This window comes from Sorex araneus, chromosome 4 (genome assembly GCF_027595985.1).
Source record: "Sorex araneus isolate mSorAra2 chromosome 4, mSorAra2.pri, whole genome shotgun sequence".
Lineage (NCBI taxonomy): Eukaryota > Metazoa > Chordata > Mammalia > Eulipotyphla > Soricidae > Sorex > Sorex araneus.
This window is the reverse complement of record NC_073305.1, coordinates 10337246-10358843: the sequence shown is the minus strand read 5'-3', so window position 1 is coordinate 10358843 and position 21598 is coordinate 10337246. Positions and strand designations below refer to the sequence as shown.

At 62.9% G+C, this 21598-nt stretch overlaps 1 protein-coding gene across 9 annotated transcripts in view; it reads right to left on the bottom strand.

The window, feature by feature from the left end:
- IQSEC1 (IQ motif and Sec7 domain ArfGEF 1) overlaps nt 1–21598 on the bottom strand; it is a 201654-nt gene that overhangs the window by 54845 nt on the left and 125211 nt on the right. Inside the window, exon 1 of one of the 9 annotated variants that reach the window (XM_055137210.1) lies at nt 7335–7488. The exons of the other annotated variants lie outside the window; for them this stretch is intronic. The gene's annotated coding sequence lies outside the window, so the exon portion shown is untranslated. Of the gene's footprint in view, nt 1–7334; nt 7489–21598 lie in introns of those variants that run through there. 9 annotated transcript variants of the gene reach the window in all.

Below are 21598 nucleotides of genomic sequence, written 5' to 3'. Positions count from 1 at the left end.
GCAAGCAGAGGCTGAGTCTGAGCACCCGGGTTCAAGCTGGCCGAGGGCTGGGAAACAGAGGGGGGGTCTAGGGTGGGGGAAGGGGGTGGGGGGATAAAGGGGGCACGGGGAGGGAGTGGGGGACTGAGGGGAGGGGGTGTCCGGGGTGGGGGGAAGGGTGGGGGGCAGAGGGGCGTCCAGGGTGGGGGAGGGGGTGGGGGAGAGGGAATGTCCGGGGTGGGGGGAGGGGGCCAGAGGGGCGTCCAGGGTGGGGAGAGGGAATGTCCAGGGTGGGGGGAGGGGGACAGAGGGGCGTCCAGGGTGGGGAGAGGGAATGTCCAGGGTGGGGGGAGGGGGACAGAGGGGCGTCCAGGGTGGGGAGAGGGAATGTCCAGGGTGGGGGGAGGGGGACAGAGGGGCGTCCAGGGTGGGGAGAGGGAATGTCCAGGGTGGGGGGAGGGGGACAGAGGGGCGTCCAGGGTGGGGAGAGGGAATGTCCAGGGTGGGGGGAGGGGGACAGAGGGGCGTCCAGGGTGGGGAGAGGGAATGTCCAGGGTGGGGGGAGGGGGACAGAGGGGCGTCCAGGGTGGGGAGAGGGAATGTCCAGGGTGGGGGGAGGGGGACAGAGGGGTGTCCAGGGTGGGGAGAGGGAATGTCCAGGGTGGGGGGAGGGGGACAGAGGGGCGTCCAGGGTGGGGAGAGGGAATGTCCAGGGGAGGGGGAGGGGGACAGAGGAGCGTCCAGGGTGGGGGGGAGGGGGTGGGAAGAGGGGGTGTCCGGGGTGGGGGGAGGGGGTGGGGAGAGGGGGTGTCCGGGGTGGGGGGAGGGGGGTGGGGAACAGGGGGCATCCAGGGGGGGCGCCTGAAGCTTGAGCCCACCCTCCGGCCCCTCCTGCAGCCCGTGGCCCCCTGGGAGCTGGAGGCCGCTACCTGCCAGGGCGGCAGAAAAGGTCAGGGGTGGAGCCAGCAGGTGGTGGCAGGTGCCCTGGGAGAGGCGCAGGCTGGCGCCTAGTGGGGGTGCGGGAGTGATGATGTATGACGGTGAGACTGTGTCAGAGTACACATGCGTGTGTGCGAGTGCACATGTGTGTGCTAGTGTGTGTGCATGGGAGTGAGTGTGTGATATGCGTGACGTGTGTGTGAGTGTATGTGAGTGAATGTGTGTTAACGTATATGTGTGTGAATGTGATTGTGTGTCAGTGTGTGAGTGAATGTGTCTCAGAGTGTGTGAGGGAATGCGTGAATGTGTGTGTTAGAGTATATGTGTGAGAGTGTTATGAGTGTGTGTGAGTAAATGTTTGTTACGGCATATGTGAGTGTGTGATAGTGTAGTGTGTGACAGTGTGAATGTGTCTGATTGTGTCAGTGTGTGGGAATGTAAGTGTGTCAGTGTGTGTGTCAGTGTGTGTGTACACAAATGTGTCTGTGTGGGTGTCAGTGTGTGTCAGTGCGTGTCAGTATGTGTATTTGTGTCTGTGTGAGTCTGTGTAAGTGTGTGTGTGTCTGTGTGTATCTGTGTGTGTCGGTATGTGTGTTTGGTGTCAGTGTGTGTCAGTGTATAAGTCAGTGTGTGTCAGTGTGAGCGTGTGTCAGTATGTTAGTGTGTCAGTGTGTGAGTTTGTGAATGTGTATGTGTGTGAGTCTATGTCTGGTGTCAGTGCGTGTCTGTGTGTGTGATTGTGTGTGTGTGTCAGTGTGTGTGATTGTGTGTCAGTGTGAGTTTGTGAGTGTGTGTGCGCGCCCGCCCGCAGCACTGCCCAGGCCTTGCTTCTTTCCTGCCTCCCCCCAAACCCTGTCCTCGGCTCTGGGCTGCCCCAGGCCCAGACGGAGCCCAATGCGCCCAGCGGCTGCTCCGGGCTGCATGAGGGAGGCCCGGGCCCAGCCCCGCCGCCACCCGTCCCCTGAGCTCTGCTCCGAGTGGCCCGCAGCGCGGACGGTCACTAACGCCCACACAGAGGTGCCCGGGGCCGGGGCCACAGCCGGGGCCCAGCCGGGCCCTCCCTTACCTGGCTCGGCCGAGGGCTGAGGGGCTCCTGCACCTCTCCGGGCGTGGCCGTGGCCAGTGCGGGGTCCCGGCCTGAGCCACTGCCCCACGGCCAGCAGAGCCAGGCCGCACCGTGACCACGTGACCGCACAGCCCCACAGACCTGTTTGGCAGGAACAGCAGCTGACCGGGTGGGGGAGGGCTGGGCCCTGGCCTCAGGGACTGTCCCTGAGCCCTGTCCTCTGGGGCGGCCAGTCCAGAGCCCGCGGGACCCGGGGTCCTGCCTGCTGGGAAAGCCACAGACCACGGACGGACGGACGGACAGACGGACGGACGGACTCGAGGGGCAGGCGGCGCAGGGACACGGGAAGGACACACGCGCACCATGGGGTGCGGGCGGTGCGGGAAGGACTGCGAGCGACCTCACACCACACATAAACGACAAGCCCGAGGGAAAGGCGGCCGGGAAGGGAGGAAACAGGCCGGAGGGCGGGGGATTCCGACGGCTTCAGAGTGAAGGTGAGGCCAGGGGAGCCGGGTCCGACCCCGGCACGGGGGCCGCCGCGTCACCCAACAGTCACAGTGCAAGATCAGCCTGATCAAGAACCCGGAAGTGAAGACGGTCGCTCACCCCCCACCCTGCAGGGGCGAAGGGTCTCAACACGCACGCACTGGCCCGGGGCCCGTCTGCACCATCTCTGTGGCCCTCACAGGGAGGCTGGGGTGGACCATCAGGGGCACACACACGCACACACGGGCAGACATGCTCACACTCATACATGCACACACAGGCTCACACACATGTTCACACTTCCACCCACACACATGCACACACACACATGCACGCACACTCATATGCACACACATACAGGAACACACATGCACGAACACACGGGCCTCAGGAGTGGGGGGTCTGCAGATCACAGCCACAGGGAAAACCACCACACGCCCACGGGGGAGGCAAAGGGGACTTGGGAGCCGGGCAGCCAGCCCAGCGCTGCACCTCGCACCCGCCTCCTCGCACCACGCATGTTACAGCCCAGCCCAGGAGGCCCACACAAGCTCTGCCCTGCACACCGGACCCTGCGGGGGCAGAACAGCACCCGTGTCCACCACGGCCGCCTGAGAAGCAAAGTGGCCAGGACACAACGTGGACACACGGCCTGTGACAAGGACAACCAGGGGCATGAGAAACCAAGCCCAGGGCTTGGGAGGGCACGGTGGTGGGGGGCACTGCATGGGGTAGAGGTGGGCACTGCAGGGGGCAGGAAGGGTGGAGGTGGGCACTGCATGGGGCGGGCAGGGTGGATGTGAGCACTGTACGAGGAGGACAGGGTGGAGGTGGGCACTGCAGGGGGAGAGGAGGGTGCGGAGGTGGGCACTGCGGGGGGAGGGGAGGGTGTGGAGGTGGGCACTGCAGGGGGAGGGGAGGGTGTGGAGGTGGGCACCGCATGCCTGGGCTGAGGAGGCTGCGGTGGATCCCTACCTCTGCCCCACGCATGCCCCAGCACCTCGCCTCTGCTGTTTGGGACCCCCGAGGGGGGGGCACCTCACCAAAACTTGGGCCCACCGGCTCTCCCCGACCACGAGTGTGGCCATCCTGGCATCGCAGCTTCCACAGGATGGACACCCTGAGCAGGGCAATCAGATCCTGTTTTCTCACTTAACAGACAGGAGGGATCAGAGAGGGAAGGGACTTTTCCAGAGTTGCACAGCATGTGAGAAGCGAGCAGGGCCCAGCTCAGGTTCACCCCTGGCCATCCCTGTCTGGGCTTACTGTGTGTCAGCAGCAGCCGTCCCAGTCCCTCCTGGACACGCCTGCCTCTTCGCTGCAGGTCCCCTTGCTGAGGAGAATGACACTCCCCAGGGCCACACTGTCCCCGGCACCCCCGGAACCCAGATGGGCGGGGGGGCAGGAGGAAGAGGCCACACCTTCTCCTTACACCCTGAGGCCCGAAAGACACAGGGCGGCTTCCGTGAACCCAGAGGAGGAGCTGCAAAGGGGCCACCAGGCTGACCCCACTGAGAATGACTGTCCAGGGGCTGCATGAGAGCACAGCGGGGAGGGCATTTGCTCTGCACGCGGCCGACCGACCTGGGTTTGATCCCCAGCATCCCATAGGGTCCCCGAGCACCATGGGGAGTAACTCCTGAGTGCAGAGCCAGGAGTGACCCCTGTGCATCACCAGGGTCGAATGCAAAAAGCAAAATAAATAAATAAATAAAAAAGAATCGGGGCTGGGGTGATAGCACAGCAGGTAGGGCGTTTGCCTTGCATGCGGCCAACCCGGGTTCGATTCCCAGCAATCCCATAGGGTCCCCTGAGCACCACCAGGAGTAATTCTCGCCCCCCCCCTGCGTGGAGCCTGCTGGGTGCTGCCCGCCACTCCCTAGCCTCCTCCCAGGGACTCTCAGCTTTCTGCCTCCTCCCAACCCCTCCAGGTCATCGGGGGGCGGGGGGGGGCGGGGGAACAGGACTTGGCCGAGGTCACATAGGGCCTAACTCCCGATAGACAACCCGGCCGCCCAGGTTCAAGTCTGCACGCCCCTCCCCCTCCCCCACCCCCACCTGGCTCCTGAATTTGCTTCCCGCTTCCTGTTAGCACCGTGTCCTCAAGCCCCTGGCCGAGCCCACAGCCTGGTCCCCTGGGCATCTGGGCGAGCTGAATGATGAAACACTCCTACCCGCCTCCCCGGGCACCGGCTTTATTAAAACACCCTGACTCAGAGCATTCTTCTCATCTTCACATCTTATTAGCATCCCGGGAGCTCTCCCCAGCCCCTGAGATGATCACTTAAAAAAAAAACAAATGGGGCTGGAGCGATAGCACAGTGGGTAGGGCGTTTGCCTTGCACGTGGCCGACCTGGGTTCCAATCCCAGCATCCCATATGGTCCCCTGAGCACCGCCAGGGATAATTCCTGAGTGCAGAGCCAGGAGTAACCCCTGTGCATCGCTGGGTGTGACCCAAAAACAAAAACAAAAAAACAAAACATACTCCTGAGCTCTGGGCGTCCTACAGCGATGTGGGCCCAGGGAGGAGTCGGGCTCTCTCCCTCTCCCTCGCCACTCCTGCACTCGGTTCTCCTTCGGGCGCACTTCCACGAGCACCGAGGCCTTGGTCGCGTCCTGCTCAAATGTCCTGGGGAAGAGAGGGCGACCCCCAGCAACGGACAAGGCGGGGACGGGCCCCGGTGTCCGCTGCAAGGCCTCACTAGCCCCGGTGACGTGTGGAGGCGTAGGCCTGGCCTCTGCTCCCTGGCCCTGGCCCCCAGCCGGGGGAATGCCTCGGGGACCTCCAGGCAGGCAAGGCGGCAGACCGCGGGGGTCTCTGGGCCACCAACAAGGAATCGGGGGCTGGCTGGGCGGGGGCGGGGACGGGAGAACGGCAGGCTTGCAACGGGCGGGATGCTTCTCGACCCTTAGGAGGCCTTTGCAATTTTTCTCTCTGTTTTTTGGTGTGGGGAAACCGTGCCTGGCCGTGCTCAGGGCTTACTCCTGGCTCTGTGCTCTGGGATCCTTCCTGGTGGACGCGGGGGACCCTGTGGGATCCCGGGGACTGCCCCCTGCAAAGCGCCCTCCCAGCTGTGCCCTGGCTCCAGCGACCTCTGCTGCCTATGAGGGCCGGGTGAGGGTTTGGGGTGACAGGCACGGAGCCCCGAGTGGCAGGTGAAGACGCCAGGTGAAGACGGCGTTTCCAGGGCAGTGGTCGGCCCACCCGCGGTCTGCTGAGCGAGTGGGCTGGCATCGACCGTGCGGAAGCCAGGACAGGGGGAGGGGGCTCCAGTGAGGGGGCAGCGGGCCCTGGAGTAACAGAGCAAGGGGGCCGTGGGGGCCCGGGGACACAGGGTCCGAGCAAAGGGGTGGGCCTTCCGCCAGCCCACCCGCTGCCCTGAGTGCTGGAAGACTTGGGACGCCGAGAGATCCGGCCTCAGACTCAGAGCCGGTGTGGGGGGCTCTGTCCTCGGGCTGGACACTCAGGCCCCTGCTCGCCGCCCTCCACAGTGCGGGGGACACAAGGGTCCCGTACCAGCCTCGGCTCTCCCCCTGGGCAGCGGTGGGACCTGACCCCCCATAGGGGGTGCCCTGGGGCCCGCAGGCCAGGGGTGGGAAGGGCAGCCTGGGGGCCTGCATGGAGAGTGGCCACGGGTGCAGGATCCCTGCCGAGGACCTGCCCCCCTGTCCCTCCACTGTGGACATGAGCACAGTTCCTTCCCCTGAGCATCCCCAAGGCTGGCCGGGCTGTGGGGAGCAGGGGACTGAGAGACCATCGCTGACAGATAGTGCAGCCTCTCTGCCTCGGTTTCCCCATCTCCAACAGGGCTGCCCCGGGGAAGTTCCCTTCAGTCGAGCTGCTCAGGGGCGGGTCCTGAGGCTCACCCTGAGACCCCCCCATCCTTGCCTGTTCCTGCCTCGGGGAGGGGGCTGTCTCCCCTCCCGCCTCCTCCCCCCTTCGGCTGCTCCTGAGAGGCACCCACCTGGCCAGCCCCCTGGAGTGGCACGAGGCTGGGCTCAGGGAGGGGACCAGGTACTCCGGTGTCGCTGGGTTTGGAGTGGCTGGGGCGGGGGGCGGGGCTGGCCCGTGGGGACGGCCTCAGAGCAGTGACCCCCGAGTGCCCAGCTCAGCCCGTGGCCGGAGTGCGCGTCCCTCCCTGTCCCTCCCTGCCCACTCGGAGCATGCCCAGAGCCCAGCTGACAGTGGAGCTTCCCCTCCTGGACACGGGGGAGGGGACACTTTTGTCATCTTTCTGCTCGCTCTGCTCCAGGAACACATCTGCCGAGACAGGGGAGCTGCCGGATTTAAAGGGCACCTGCCCACAGGCAGAGACCTTGAGAGGCGGGTGGGGGTCTCCCCCGCGGGGGCGTCTGTCAGCTGGGCCTGCCCCTCACGGCCCATGGGTGGCCAGCACGGGCATGCAGGGGTTCCCCAGCAGGAGCCCTGCAAGGGGAGGTCCCCCCCAGGTGAGGGCGGGAAAGGGACCCTCCGCCCCCTGGGTTCCTGCTCCCAGCTCCAAGCAGCCTCCCCTAAGCCTGGTCCAGCATCCAGGGGACCCCCCCCCTCGGACCCAGAACCATCCCGAACACACGTGCTGGTGGGGGAGGGGCTGCCCAAGGTCACCAGGGGGGTCAGGGCCGAGCCGGGTTCCAGGGGCCCCTCGGGGCCACCCTAGCGGATCCCTGCGCTGCCCCGGGCCCCGCGGCCCCGGCCCCTGCGCGCACGGCCCGAGGCGCTCCCCGGGGGCGCGGGCAGGCGGGCGGGGGAGGGGCGCTCCCGCGGGGACCCCGGGCCCGGCTCCCCGCCCCCCGCCCTTCCCAGCCACCCCCGCCCGCAGACGCCCGCCCCGCACCCGCCAGCCCCGGCCCCCTCCTACCTCGCGGCTCCGCCTGCAGCGCGCCGGGGGCCCGCCCCGCGCCCGCCTGCCTCAGTCTCCCCGCGGAGGGGCGCGCGCGCCGGGGGCGGGGAGGCAGCGTCGGGCGCGGCGCCCCCCGGGCGGGCAGCGGCCTCGGACCCGGCGACTCGGACCCGGGCGCAGGCCCGCGGGTGCCGCAGCCGGGCCGCGCCGCGCAGGGCGCCCTCGGCACCCCGGGGAGGGTCGCGCCGGGGCACGCGCGGGCGCGGGGCCCGGACCCGGACCCGGACGCCGGGGGTCCCTCGGCGGGCGGCGGGCGGCGGGCGGCGGGCAGCGGGCGGCGGGCAGCGGGCAGCGGGCAGCGGGCAGCGCCCGCCCTCCCCCACCGGCTGCTGCAGGGCCGTCACGGGCAGGACCGCGCCGCGCGCGCCCCCTGCCGGGCACACGGGGCGACGCCGGCGGCCCGAGCGCGGCCCGCCGCGGTCCAGCCCCGCGGGGTGGCCAGTGATGTAATGAGTCAGGAGACCCGTTCTGCGGCCGGGCCGGGCCGGGCCGGACGGGCCGGGGACCTCGGCGCCCTGCGCGCCCGCTCCCCTCGCGGGGCGCTCGCCGGAAGCCCGCGTGTCCGCTCTGGCGGCTCAGGACCCCGGACTGCTGGGTCCGGGGCGGGGGTGGGGGGGCAGGGGAGCCGGACTCCCCAAAGAAGGGGGGAATCCAAGGGTGGGCACCGCCGGCGACACTTTCTGAGGCCGGTTCCATGCACCCGAGGTAGAAAGGACCACGCCACCCCGCAGACAAGGGCACTGCAGAACAGAGAGCGCGAGTCAGCGGCCTGTGCTCACACAGCGGCCCGTGCAGGGGCAGCTCCTGGGACGGACGCGGGCCTGGTCACGGGCAGTGGGAGCGGCAGTGTCCACTCCCAGCAGGAAGAAAGTGAGTGCTGGTGTGAGGAGGGCCTTTCTGGGCTAGAGTCACTCTGTGTTCTGGGTTATTTGTTTATTTATTTATTTATTTGGCGGAGGGAACACACCTGGCAGTACTTAGGGATCACGCCTGGCTCTGCACTCGGGGACCCGCTCAGGGGACCACATGAGGTGCCAGGGACCTAACCCAGGCCAGGGACATGCAGGGCAAGTGCTTTACCCGCTGTCCTACCTCTGCAGCCCCTGTGTTGGGTTAGCTTAAGAACTCCAAGTTTGGGGCTGGAGCGATAGCACAGCGGGGAGGGTGTTTGCCTTTGCACGCGGCCAACCTGGGTTCGAATCCCAGCATCCCATAGGGTCCCCTGAGCACCGCCAGGAGTAATTCCTGAGTGCAGAGCCAGGAGTAACCCCTGTGCATCGCCGGGTGTGACCCAAAAAACAAAAAAAAAAACCAAAAAACTCCAAGTTCATCTTATAATTTCAAAACTTATTTTTTCAAAGCGGAAAAGGAGACAGTGGAAGGAGAGCTGCTCGCTCGTGACTTCTGTCACTGAGAGAGACGAAGGAAGCCAGGCCTCGGCCCTGGGCGGCGGGGGGGACTGTCTACTAGGAGCCTCATTTGAATTCTGGCACTGGTGACGACCCTCCCCAACCCCCCTCCCAGGGCACGGGAGGGTCATGCCAACAGTTTTATTCCTAGAAGCCAGGAAGGAGACATTAGTGCATTCTGCCACTCACAGATGAAAACTTCTGAAGGGACTACGAGAGGCCAGAGAGTCAGAAAATAACAACAACCAAACTGGTAAACTTAAAATAAGCCTCGGCAGGGGCTGGAGAGAGGGTTCAGAAGGCTGGAGGGCAGGCCCAGCACGCAGGTCAAGTTCAAGGCCCAGCTTGGAACGGTCCTTTGAGCACCACCGGACTGACGCCATGGGCATTGCCAGGTGTGGCCCAGGAAACCAAGACAGCGGAAACACAAACACGAAAGCCCAGGTCCGGGCCTTGATGGTAGAGCACCCCCCCCCCCACACACACACACCCCACCCCGGGAGGTGGAGGCTGAGGCTTCTGACCCGGGGCTGGTCAGGGGCGCTCTGGATGGCAGCGGAGGGTTGCTTGTGTGACCACAACTGAACACATGATGTATGCGTGGGTGTGCGTGTGTTTGTGTGTGTGTGACCACGAGCACCAAAGAAACAAAGCCCATCTCAGCAGCCCCCGCAGATGGCTGGAACACACAAAACAAAAGCCGATTTCCCTGACACAGAAAGGCCTTTTCCGGAGTGAGGACGACTGATCAGTCAGAAAACAGCCACCACGGGCGACGCGGCCAGGCTGCGACTGAGCAAAGACATCCCGTCTCCCTTGGCGCCTAGTGCCACCAAAACACAGCCTGCCTGCCTGGCGCTCGGTTTGGGTTTAGGGTTTGGCTTTGGGGTCACTGCCACAGTGCTCAGAGGCTGACCCGCCTCCTGGCAGGGCTCAGGGGACCGTGCGTGGTGCCAGGGATCCAATGGGTCAACTCGACGCAAGGCAAAAGCGCCTTAACCTGGTACCAGGTCTCTGGCCCAATCTCCCAACTGCCGCTTTTAAAGGGGCCACACCCAGGGTTGGAGAGACAGTGGGGGGCGCTGGCCTTGCACACGGCTGACCCAGGTTTGATCCCAGCAACCCATATGGTGCCCCCCACACACCTGCCCAACCCCCTAGAGCAGTTCCTGAGCTCAGAGCCAGGAATAACACCCGAGCACTGCAGGGTATGGCCCCCAAAGGTTTTTAAAAAGAAAGAAAGAAATTAAAGGGGCCATATCCAGAGGCTCTTTCTGTTCCTGGAGTGAGCAGGTATCATTGGGCTACACTAGCTCGCAACAGGGACAAATGGAGATGTTACTGGTGCCTGCTCGAGCAAATCAAAGATCAACGGGACTACAAGTGATACAAGTGATATCCAGTGGAGGTGGGGAGCGGGCTGGGACCCCCCACCTCCACTCTCCCCGCACTTCCCCAGAGTAAAGCCCAGCCAGTGGGTAAAGCAAAGCCCTGTGCTCCAGAGTCACACAGGGCCAGAGACCCAACTCGGGCCTCAGGCATGCGAAGGCTGTACTCTGCCACTGAGCTGAGGCCCTGGCACTGCGCTGGTCTTAAATGCTGGGGCTGGAACGGGAGCCCAGTGGAGAGGGCGTTCGTCTTGCACGCGGCCGCCCCGGGTTCGGTTCCCAGCGTCCCGTATGGTCCCCTGAGCACCACCAGGAGTGATTCTTGAGTGCAGAGCCAGGAGTTATACCCCTGAGCAGCGCACACACCTTTTTGGGTGTGACCCAAAGAGAAAGAAAGAAAGAAAGAAAGAAAGAAAGAAAGAAAGAAAGAAAGAAAGAAAGAAAGAAAGAAAGAAAGAAAGAAAGAAAGAAAGAAAGAAATCTATCAAGCGGGTAAGACTTGGAAGGCACCAGAGAACACGCACCAGCAAAGACTGCATGCTCAAAGAGATGACATCAGAGGGGACAGTGAGGAAAGACTTGGCTCAGGGCCCCCCGATGGGGACAGGACTGCAGGCTGCGCCCCTCCCTGTACCCCACAGTACACGTGCAAGGGCAGCGGGCTCTGACCAGGATTCCTTTCCGGGCGCTTCTGGGTTTGTGCCAGAGGTGCACATTGTGTCTGGAGGGGCCCCCTGGAGAGGGGCCCCCTGGGGACAGCCCACAGGTACCTTGTTCCTGCCTTTGCACCAGCCGTGAAGACACTGAGTCACAGCACCGGGCCAGGAAGAGGCCCCGAGCAGGAGCAATACCCCGAGCAGTGGGAACCGCGGCCGGTCAGGGAGAGTGCGGTCTCTCTCCAGCCCACAGCCGCTGTGGCCTGGCGTTTCTGACCACTGCTGACCACGGGAAACTGGAAGCAGGGCCGAGGAGAGCTGCCCCGCATGAAGATCTCCCAGCGGGACACACGCACACCCACCCGAAAGCTGGGCAGGGTCCGGCCTCCCCGGACAGAGCGTGGTGGGGGACGCTGCACCCGGAGCAGCATTTCACTTCCGTCGCCTGCCGTTTGGGGAACGGGCTGGGTTTACAGAGCCGCCCGGGGGACAGGGCACCGGGGCCAAGGGGAGCCCGTCTCCGGGCTCACTGAGGAGACGCAGTGCTGTAAAGTGAATCGAAGGCTCGGAATATTGATATTCCCGGGGCTGGAGCAATAGCACAGCGGGTAGGGCAAACGTTTGCCTTGCATGCGGCCGACCTGGGTTGATTCCCGGCATCCCATGTGGTCCCCTGAGCACCGCCAGGAGTAATTCCTGAGTGCAAAGCCAGGAGTAACCCCTGTGCATCGCCAGGTGTGACCCAAAGAGCAGATAGATAGATAGATATAGATATTCCCTCCAGTGGGGCGCTTGAACTTTTCCCACTCGAGACCCGACCCCCCCACCCCGGTCGCCCCCACAACCCCAGAGAAAGGCCACATGAGCTGCCACAAATACCGAATTCCTTCCTTGCCCATTCTGTGGCCACATTCTGGGGCAACCTTCCCCGCCCACCCATTCCCTTATGTGCCCCCAGGGTGGGGTCTCCTCATGCCGTTGAGAAACGGACCTGAAGCATCATGAGGGGCTCGGCCGGAGGATTATCACGGATCTGAATTTCGTGTGTGTGTGTGTGTGTGTGTGTGTGTGTGTGTGTGTGTGTGTGTGTGTGGGCTCTGGGCCCCTGTGGCTCCCACCTCAGTGCATGTCAGGGCCCTGCGCTTGCCCTGTGGATCTGAGGTCCCCTAGCCACGCTTCCTGCGTCCGTGGATTCAACCCACAGACTTGCACCAGGTCCCCTGAGGTGGAGTCTGAACCAACGGAGCCCACAGAGGGTCCCTGTCACATCCACCTCGAAATTCTGCACCGCAGTGGACCTGGGCAGTTCAGAACCACGATGTCCAGGGCTCAGTGGCGGGGCAGCCCCGTGTCCTTCTAGGCGAGCAGAGGAGGGAGAGAAGCAACGGGGCCACTGCAACGTTCACGGGGGCCAGCGGAACGGAATGGGGTGGGGGGGGCTGTCTGCTTGGGGCGAGGAGGCCACACCCGGCGGTGCTCAGGACTTGCTCCTGGCTTTGCATTCAGGGGTCACTCCTGGTGGGTCTCGGGGAGCGCGTGGGATGCAGGCGATCAAACGGGGGTTGGTTCCATGCGAGGCGAGCGCCTTCCCGGCCCCCTGCTGTTTGCCTGCATCCTGTGGAAGGGGACAGGAGGGGGTCAGGGGGAGCCGCGGTGTCCTGCCCTGGGTGTGGGAGGGGGCAAGGCCAGAGTTGTGGCGCTTTGTCCCAGTGACTTTCGCAGCCTGGGGCCAGCAATACCCATCCGGGCTCTGGGGTGGGGGTCCCTGGCCTTGGCCGAGGGTCCCGGCCAGGGGGTGGGGCGTGTAGCCCTCCCTGCACGCGCCTGGCCTCTGGCGGACTCTCCCTCGTGTTCCCCGGGGGCAGCCCACGGTCTGGGCTGGAGGTCAGGCCTGGGGCGGGACCATGACACAGCGCTGGACTGGACGCCCTGGGGCTGGGGGGCGGGGGGACTTCCCCAGGCTGGGAAACGCCTCTGCTGCTCCTTCCCCTGCCCAGCTGCCCCTGAGTCACCCCAGCACCACCCACCCTGCTTCCCGTGACCCCCACTGTCTTCTGAGCCTCGGCAACTCTCTGGCCGAATTGTCAAGGCCCTTTCCGGCCTCCCATTCATCTGCCCCGTGCTTCCCTGAGTTAAGGAAATTTTGCAAATTCTTCGATTCCTCTCCCCACCTTTCTATTTTATCTTTTTCCGCTCTTTTGGGTCACACCTGGCAATGCACAGCGGCTACTCCTGGCTCTGCACTCAGGAATCACCCCTGGCGGTGCTCAGGGGGCCATATGGGATGCTGCGGATCGAACCCGGGTAGGTCGCATGCAAGGCAAATGCCCTCCCCGCTGTGCTATCGCTCCAGTCCCTCCCTACCTTTCTACTGGCACTTTAAAAAAAATTATTTTAATTTTCTTTTAAATTTTATTTTCCTCTTACACTTGATGTAAACACTGTGGTGTACAAAGTTGTTTGTGATGATTTGTTACAGATATCCAGTATTCCAACCCCAACCCCACCACCAAGACTCCCCCCCCACACCACTGTCTCCAATTTTCCCAGCCACCCCTAAGCCTGCTCTAATAGCCAGCCCTCATTCATTTATTTAATATTGCCTGTTATCAATAATTTGCAGAGAGAATGATCAAAAATGATTTCCTTAGAAAAAAGTGAGTGAAAATTGTATCTCATCCTGGAGCCATGAATCCTCGAAGAAGAGACTGCTACAGTGTTACAGGTTAAGCCTCTGGGTTTCTATTTTGTTCGTGGAGACCGGCTGCCTCCTCTGTGCGCCCCACCCCCTCCGGTGGGCTACTCCTGCTGTATCAGTGTTGTCGAGTCTGAGACACACGCAGCTGTGAGTGCGGCCGTGCGCTCCTTGCTGGCCCCCTCGCTCCCCTACCCAGCCCCGCCTTTAGTGGCCGCCCCCCACATCAGGCTCTCGAGACACGGGCGCATTCCATGCCCTTTCCCTTCTGTTTCCTCAGTACGGCCCGGATTCCTACAGCCGTTTCGCAGAATAAAACCACGGACAATGCAAAGGAAAGCGATCTCACTGGTGTCACCGGGTGGCCCAGAGAAAGAACACAGGCGGCCTGCAGACACTCGAGCCACCCAGGGCCAGGAAGACGGCTCAGAGGGTGGCGGGCGTGCCCTGCACGAGGGCGGCCTGGGTTCCATCCCCGACGCCGTCTGGCTCCCCGGGCATCATCGACGAGCTGAGAGGCACCCCCGACCCCAGCGTGGCCCCTCCCCGGAGAGACGGACACTCTCACTCACAAAGCAAACCCACTCAGAGCAAGGGACACCGTTTCCCATCCAATCAGCCCCAACTCCGAGAGTGCTCACGGCTCTTTGTCACGAGCCATAGTCCAAAGTCGCCCGTGCGCCCGGGTGCAAGAAAGCCGGGTCTTCTAGACACTGTGGCTCCACGGGGGCCTGGCATGGGCCGTGGAAAGGCCAAGGACAGACTAGAACTCAGTGCAGGTGTGTCAGGCACAGAACAAGGGCAGTCGCCAGCGGGTGAGCGGAAGCCCCGAGCGCCAGGCGGCACCCGAGTCTGCTCTGCTCGGCCGTAGCAGGAGGGGGCGGGGTGTGTGTGTGTGTGTGTGTGTGTGTGTGTGTGTGTCTGTGTGTGTGTGTGTCTGTGTGTGTGTGTCTGCGTCTGTGTGTGTGTGTGTGTGTGTGTGTGTGTGTGTGTGTGTGTGAAGGCCTCAGGCCAGGCCACCAGCACCCGGCTCCCTGTCAGGGCCTGCCTGACAGCCCCCACGGCCGTCCCTACTCCCGGAAACTCATCAGGATGCAGATGTGCCGCATCCTTGCGTCCTTCCCACATCACACGGGAGGAAGCCAGGTCCCGGGGCGGACCACATGCTTCCTGTTTGGGCCTCTATGTCCCAAGCGAGAAATGGCTCTCCGCTAGGGGTTCTCAAACGCACGCAGGACGCCACAGAGAACAGTCTGCAGGCCGGGACAGAGCTGGGCTGAGCACAGGTGTCACGTGCAAGAGCCCTGGGCTGGAGCCCCAGGACCTCAGAGTCTCCCCTCACCGCGGGCACGGCAGAGAGAAGGCCCTGAGCACTGCTGGGCAGGACCCCCAAGCCAGCAACGGAAAAGAGCGGCCGTCGAGCACATATCCTCAGACCTCACCTTGAGGAACGCTGCGCCCAAGGTAAAGGCAGCTTTGCCGGCAGGTGTGCATGTGTGTGCATGTACAGGCATGTGAGCATGTATGTATGTCTGAGTGCAAGTGCAAATGTGTGTATGCACATGTGTGTGCATATGTCTAAGTGTACATATGTATGTGAGCATGTGTGTACATGTATATGTGTGAGCATATGTCTGGGTGCATGTGTGTGTGCACTTGTGTACGTGTGTACGTGTGTATGAATGCCTGCGTATGCTTATTTGTGCGAATACATGTGCATGTGGGTGCATAATATGTATGTGTGCATATGTGTATGAGTGCACATGCATGTGTGCACATGTCTGAGTGCGCTTTTATGTGTGCACGTGTGCGAGTGTATATGTATATGTGCACATGTGTGAGTGCACACATGTGTACATGTGTCTGAGTTCACGTGTGTGTACATGTGTTCATGTGTGAGTGCACATGTATTTGTGTGCATGTGTGTGTGTATGTGCCCTCACAGGTGCTATTCCCACCCGGCCACAGCTGAGAGACAGCACAGCGGTGCCCCGCCCTGTCAGCCCCCAGGTGGCCCCCAGCGTGCTCCTTTCCACAGGGAGGTTGGTTTTCGGTGAATATAACATTAAAAACCATAATTGCATCGTGGTCACAGATGACTCTTGATAAAGTGGCGCAGACAATTCAGCAGAAAGGGTCCTTTCTTCAGCAAACAGCAGGGGGACAGCTAATTCTCCGTGCGTCAGGCAGCCTGGGAGCCGGCCCTGACCCCGGACACAAAAGCGAACTCAAAGGAGCCAAGACGCCCTGAAAGGCCTCAGCCACCAGAGTCTCCAGGGAAGACCCGGGCTGCCCCCCCGGGGAGGCCATGCTCTGAGAAATAAAACCGTCTCTGATATAAAAATATCTGAGGCATCCCCCTCCCCCCCACCCCCGATAACAATGATCCTTCCGACATCAAACCTCAGAACGATAACATAAACATGGAAAGATTAGACTTTATCAAAATTCAAAACCTGTGCATTCCAGGATCCTGCCAAGACAGCAGCCAGGGAGCGTGAGAATCATATAGGCAGGGGGACATTTACATAACCAAAGGCGAATTTAGAATATGAAAGAACTCTTCTGGTTCAATAATCAGAACATAATACAGTGGAAAAAATAGCTAAAGGCACCACCCCCCTGGTCCTGAGCACTGAACCGCAGCTCCAGTTGGCCGAGCCTTAAGGGGAGGGGCCCCAGCCCCCCCCAAGCACCGCTTGTGTGACTCCCCCCACCAAAGTAAAACAACTCAAGGCTGAATAGCTATCTCGCCCGGAGAAAGAGCAACCGCCCATCCCAGACACCCCAGAGGGACCTGGGTCCCTGTAGGGGTGATTCCTGAGCACAGAGCCAGGAGCCTCTCCGAAGCACCGCTGGGAGGGACCCTCAAGCCCATCACCCAGCCCCCCAGGTACTGCTCCCACCCACTCACTGGCTAGAATGAAATTCTACAGTCGCCTACGCTGGGGAAGGCGTGAGGTCACTGAGGTTCTCGGCCGGGGCCGTGCAGAGGTGAGGCAGTGCGGGCCTTCCTGAAGCCGGCTTATTCGCTATTTTTTCTTTTTTAATTAAAGTCAAACGCAGAATCTCGGTTTGGCCTTCCAGCTCTGTTTCCTGGTTGTCTTCTGGTGAGAAATGAAAGGAGCATCCAGGAGCCGGGAGGGCTCAGCCTGTGTGTGCCCCACCCGGCCCCCTGAGCCCAGCCAGGAGTGATCCCCGAGCACTCAGCCTGCACACCACTGGGTGCGACCCCCCCCCCCCCCAGCAAAACATGATGTCCACCAAGATGCTGCATCTGTCCACTCCACTCACAGGCGCATCCTAACTAACAGCCCAGAGGTGGAGAGGCCCAGGGTCCACGGCCCTAGGAAAGGGCACTTGAGTGTGGTCACTCTGCACAAGGACCGTCAGATGGTGCAAGTGCTGGCACTCAGGACACGGATGGGCCTGAGGCGTGGGCAGCCAGACACGCAAGGTCACGTCGATCGCCCTCGCCTGTCCACAGGCGCCCAGAAAGGCCCATCGACAGGGACGGAAACCGGGTCAGCGTTTGTGCAGGGCGGAAGGGAACAGACGGAGCTTCTGTCAGAGGGACGGGAACAGCAGAGAACGCGCACTCACGGCCACCGTTACCCAATCGAATCACGACACTGCTCGCCGCAGCCCCGGGGCCTCGGAGCCAGCCAGGGCTGCCGAGAGAGCAGGGAAAGGCCGGTCCCCCGGCCTGTGGCAGGCAGACCTTCACCCCAGGGACCTCCAGGACACGGGTGAAGCGGAAGTTAGAACCCGGGCCTGACACTGCCGTGCTGGGCCTGAACGCAGGGACCCTCGGGGACACACCCCTGCGTTGGGGGCTGAGACCACCCTCGGGTCAGGGTGAGAACCACCTCCTGAGGAGCAGGGTCAAGGGCGCACGGGAGCGGGGTTTGCTTTACTCTTGCAAGTCTTCAAGACAGACGTTTAAGGGGGCTAGAGCAATAGCACAGCAGGGAGGGCGTTTGCCTTGCACGCGGCCAACCCGGGTTCGATTCCCAGCATCCCATATGGTCCCCTGAGCACCGCCACAGGGGTAATTCCTGGTTGCAGAGCCAGGAGTAACCCATGTGTATCGCCAGGTGTGACCCAAAAAGCAAAAAAAAACCAAAAAACAGACGTTTAAGATCACTCGTTCTTGTGTTTATTTGGGGCCGCACACAGCAGTGCTCCTGAGCTCAGGACCCCTCCTGGAGGTGCTTGGGGGACCCTGTGGGATGCCGGGGATCGAACCCGGGTCAACTGTGTGCAAGGCAAGCGCCTGACCCACTGTCCGGGCCTCGTTCGGGCCTATTTTAAAATTACTCTCACTCATCCTGCTTTGTCTTACCAGGGGCCCCATCCGGCCGTGCTGGTTAGGGGCTGTGTCTGGGCCAATTTCTTGGAGGCCTGGCCCTGGGGTGGTTGGCCCAGCGGTGGTGGGGCCCACGGGTGCTACACCTGGTGGTGCTGGGGAAGGAGGGTGGTATTTGGTGCTGGGGATCAAACTCGGGGCCTCAGACAGCCTAGGCTCACAATCTGCCTTTAAACCAAATCCCTGGCTCCTAACTGACAACCTGAAAGCGTCCTCACAAATAAAGATGAATGAATGACTGGAACGTTGTTTGACTGAAACGCAATCATGAAAGTTTGCAAGTCTGAAACTGTATCTCACGGTGACTCATGAAAATAAAAAAATAAAAATAAAGACGAATGTCTTGTCGGTTTGTTTGTTTTGGGGGGCGCTCCCAGCTCTGCACGCAGGGATTACTCCCGGCGGGACTCCGGGCACCGTATGCGTTACCGGGGTTGGCCGCGTGCAAAGCAAGCGCCTTCCTTGCCGCACCATCTCCCTGGGCCCCAGTAGTAAGTGTCTTGTACTTGAAGACCCCGAAGAATAAACCCAAGGACCCCTCCCGCCCCTCAAGAAGGAAAAACCACGGAGGTGTGAAGGCAGCACCCGTGGCGGCCCTGCCTGGCACAGAAGTGGCCTTATCACAGCCAGAGAGAGGAAGTGGCAGCCCGAGTGTGCCAGCGCCCGCCCGCCCTCCTCCATTCACTCGTTCATTCTCACCCAGCAGAGGCTTCCCGAGTGCCTGCTGTGTGCCGGGTCAGCTGCAAGCTGCCACACGGGTCCCTGCTGCTGAAGCGGGTGCTGAACGGGGTGTGGGGAGACCAAGCAACCAGCAGGAGGGGAGAGTGGATGCAACGCCCGCCCCCCCCACCGTTTTGTTGGACCGATCTGCAACCACCGCTGTTTCTCGTGTGGGAGCCCTGCTGGCTCAGGACCCTGCCTCCAGACAGGGAAGGGGGTCCCGGACCTCCGGCCGGCACCCCCAAACCAGCAGAGCAGGGATGGAGCCAACAGGGAGGCGGGAGGGCTTCGGGGGGCTGGGAGTGGACATGGGTACGGGGTGGGGGGGTGGGAGGTCGAGGGAACCTCACTCCCCTCCCCGCTATGGCCTCCCGCCCGAGGGCGTCTCCCCCCCCACACTGACTGCTAAGCCGCCCCAGAGGGCTCGCTGCTCGGAGACTCCCAGAGTGCTCCCAGAGTGCTTGGAGACTCCCGCTCCTGGAGGTTTGGGGGATTCCCGACGCTGGGAGCCCCTGGGGTATTTTAGGGGCTCTTGCATCCCATATGTGCACCCGACGCGGCTGGTAGCCCAAACAAACACTGAGTTTCACACATCACCACCTTCCAAACCAAAATAGAGCTGCCGTGATGAGTGAAGCCCCGAGGCTGCAGAATCTTCTAGAACTGGCTCCTGGGGGCTTAGTGTCACTTCCTCTCACAGAGGGGGGGAGGGTGCCACAATCGGGGTGGGGGGTGGGGATAGGAAGGCAGCGCTCCCCTTTCCTGGAGAGCCTGGGGGTACTCATGGGGCTCTTCCTGGCGGGGGAGGGGCGGGGAGCGAGGGTCCGGCTGCCCGACTCCCATGGGGGGTGCTCAGACCGGGGCTCGCTCTGCGTGCCGCCACCCACCAGCCCCCACTCCCAGCTCCCCGTGGGACTGTGGCGGGCATGGGCGGCGGGGTTTCGGGGCCCGACTCCGGCCGGGGGAGATGTGAGTCCGCGGGCTCCGGAAGCCAGTGCTCAGTCTCTCGCTCCCAGCTGGCACCTGGCGGTGGCCACGGGTTCCCGGCAGGACCACGGGACGGTCTCCCAGGGCCATTCGCTCAGGGTGACTTGGGGGTCTGGGCACCCATGACTGAGAGCAGCTGCGGACCGAGACCCCCGGAGAGCAGCGGGCTGCCACTGTGGGGGCTCCAAGGAGGGGCACGAGGGCAGTGAGTCAAGGGGTGTGGGAGCCCCTCACGACCCCGCACACCCCTGCTTGGCCCCCACGACCTCAGGGACCCAGCACGATGCCACACACGACCCACAGTGATCATGATTCTCGAAAATCCCGTGTGACCCCACACAACTCTGAGTGACCCCAAACGGTCCCCCAGGGTCCTTCAGACTCCATCCTGACCCCAAGGGATCCCGCACGGCCCCTAAGGACCCCATGTGATTCTCCATGATCCCTAGGATCCACCAAGAGCCTCAGTGATCCCAAAGAGTCCAGCACAATCCCTGCTGACCCCCCACGATTCCTAGTGACCCAAACTGACCCCACATGACCCGGCACGAAAGCACGTCGTAAAGCCGCTGCACCTGGGGCGGTTCTCACACAACATAAGCCAAACGGAACCCGGGGCCATACTCACTCTGGGGCCACTGCCTGCAGCGTCACGCCCACAGCTGGCCCCGGCCTGGAGGTGGATCATGGCCGTGAGGCGGCCCCTGCCCAGGCCCCGGGGGCAGCAGGCTGGATGGCGCGAGCGTCTCTGCGTCTCTCCCCACTTTCACTGTTGGGGCCCCAGTCTCGATGCTTTCCAATGGGAGCGGGGGGGGGGGGGCCGGGGCCTGCCAGGGGGGTGAGTGTGTATTCCAGTTTGCCTCAGTTTCCCATCTGCGGCATAGGGCAGGTCTTCGTACTGGACAGGAGCAAGAAGGGAAGAAACACGGAGAGCTTGGGATAGAGGGACATGGGACATGGGGGACATGGGATACAGGTCATGGGACACGGGGATATGAAACATGGGGTGCAGGACATGGGACACAGGACACGGGATACAGAAGACGTGGGACACAGGGGACGTGGGGCACAGACACAGACACAGGGACACAGGACCTGGGCACAGACACAGACGCAGGGACACAGGACCTGGGCACAGACAGACTCAGGGACACAGGGACGCAGGGCTTGGGACACGCTGCCCGTGAGCCGAGCCCATGTCCCCAGCGCTGGGTTCTGGGGCCAACCCCCACCTCTGGCACTACCAGGGAGCCGGGCCCGGGACCCCAGCCCAACTTCTGCGCCCCGAAGCGAGGCAGACAGGAGGAAGTGGAGCACCAGGGTGCTGGGGCCCCCGGGGGGCGCAGGCTGACTCCTCACAGTCAGCGGTGCGTAGAGCAGTGGGGCGGGGGCACTTTCTGTGACCACCCCTTGGGGTTTCAGTGCCTCGACTGGGGGCAAAGAGACCCCCCACTTCTCCCACACAGCTGCTGGATTTCAGCCACAGCCTCTGGAGCCTGGAGGCAGCACCCGACCCCCACAGCTTGCTCATCCCTCAGTGCTCGGGAGGAGACGGGCCTGGGGAGCGGGTGGGGGAGGCTGAGTGACGCCGGGCATCCTCTCGGCTGTGACACGGAGCTGGAAGGTGGTCACCGGACCCCCCACACTGCCCTGGGCGGTGGCTCAGCTGGGCCTGAGGAAGGAGCCCCGAGCCCAGGTGTCCTTGCCCCACACCCCCTTGGGCCTCCCGGGGCCTGGCCCCTCCCCACCCCCACGGCTCTCTGTGGGCACTCGCAACCCTGCTTCCTCCTCTCTGCGGGCGCCCCACCCAGTCACCCACAAACCCACTTCGAACTCTTCCTCAATGTCTCAAGGCCTCCTGTTGGGGTGTTCCTGACATCCTGCCCCCCTCCTCGCCGCACCCCTGCAGGGGAGGGGCCCGGGCGCCTGCCGCACTGCCAGGACCACTCACCTGCGCCCAGGGCAGGAAGGGGCAGGGGGTGGGGCCGCCCCACACTG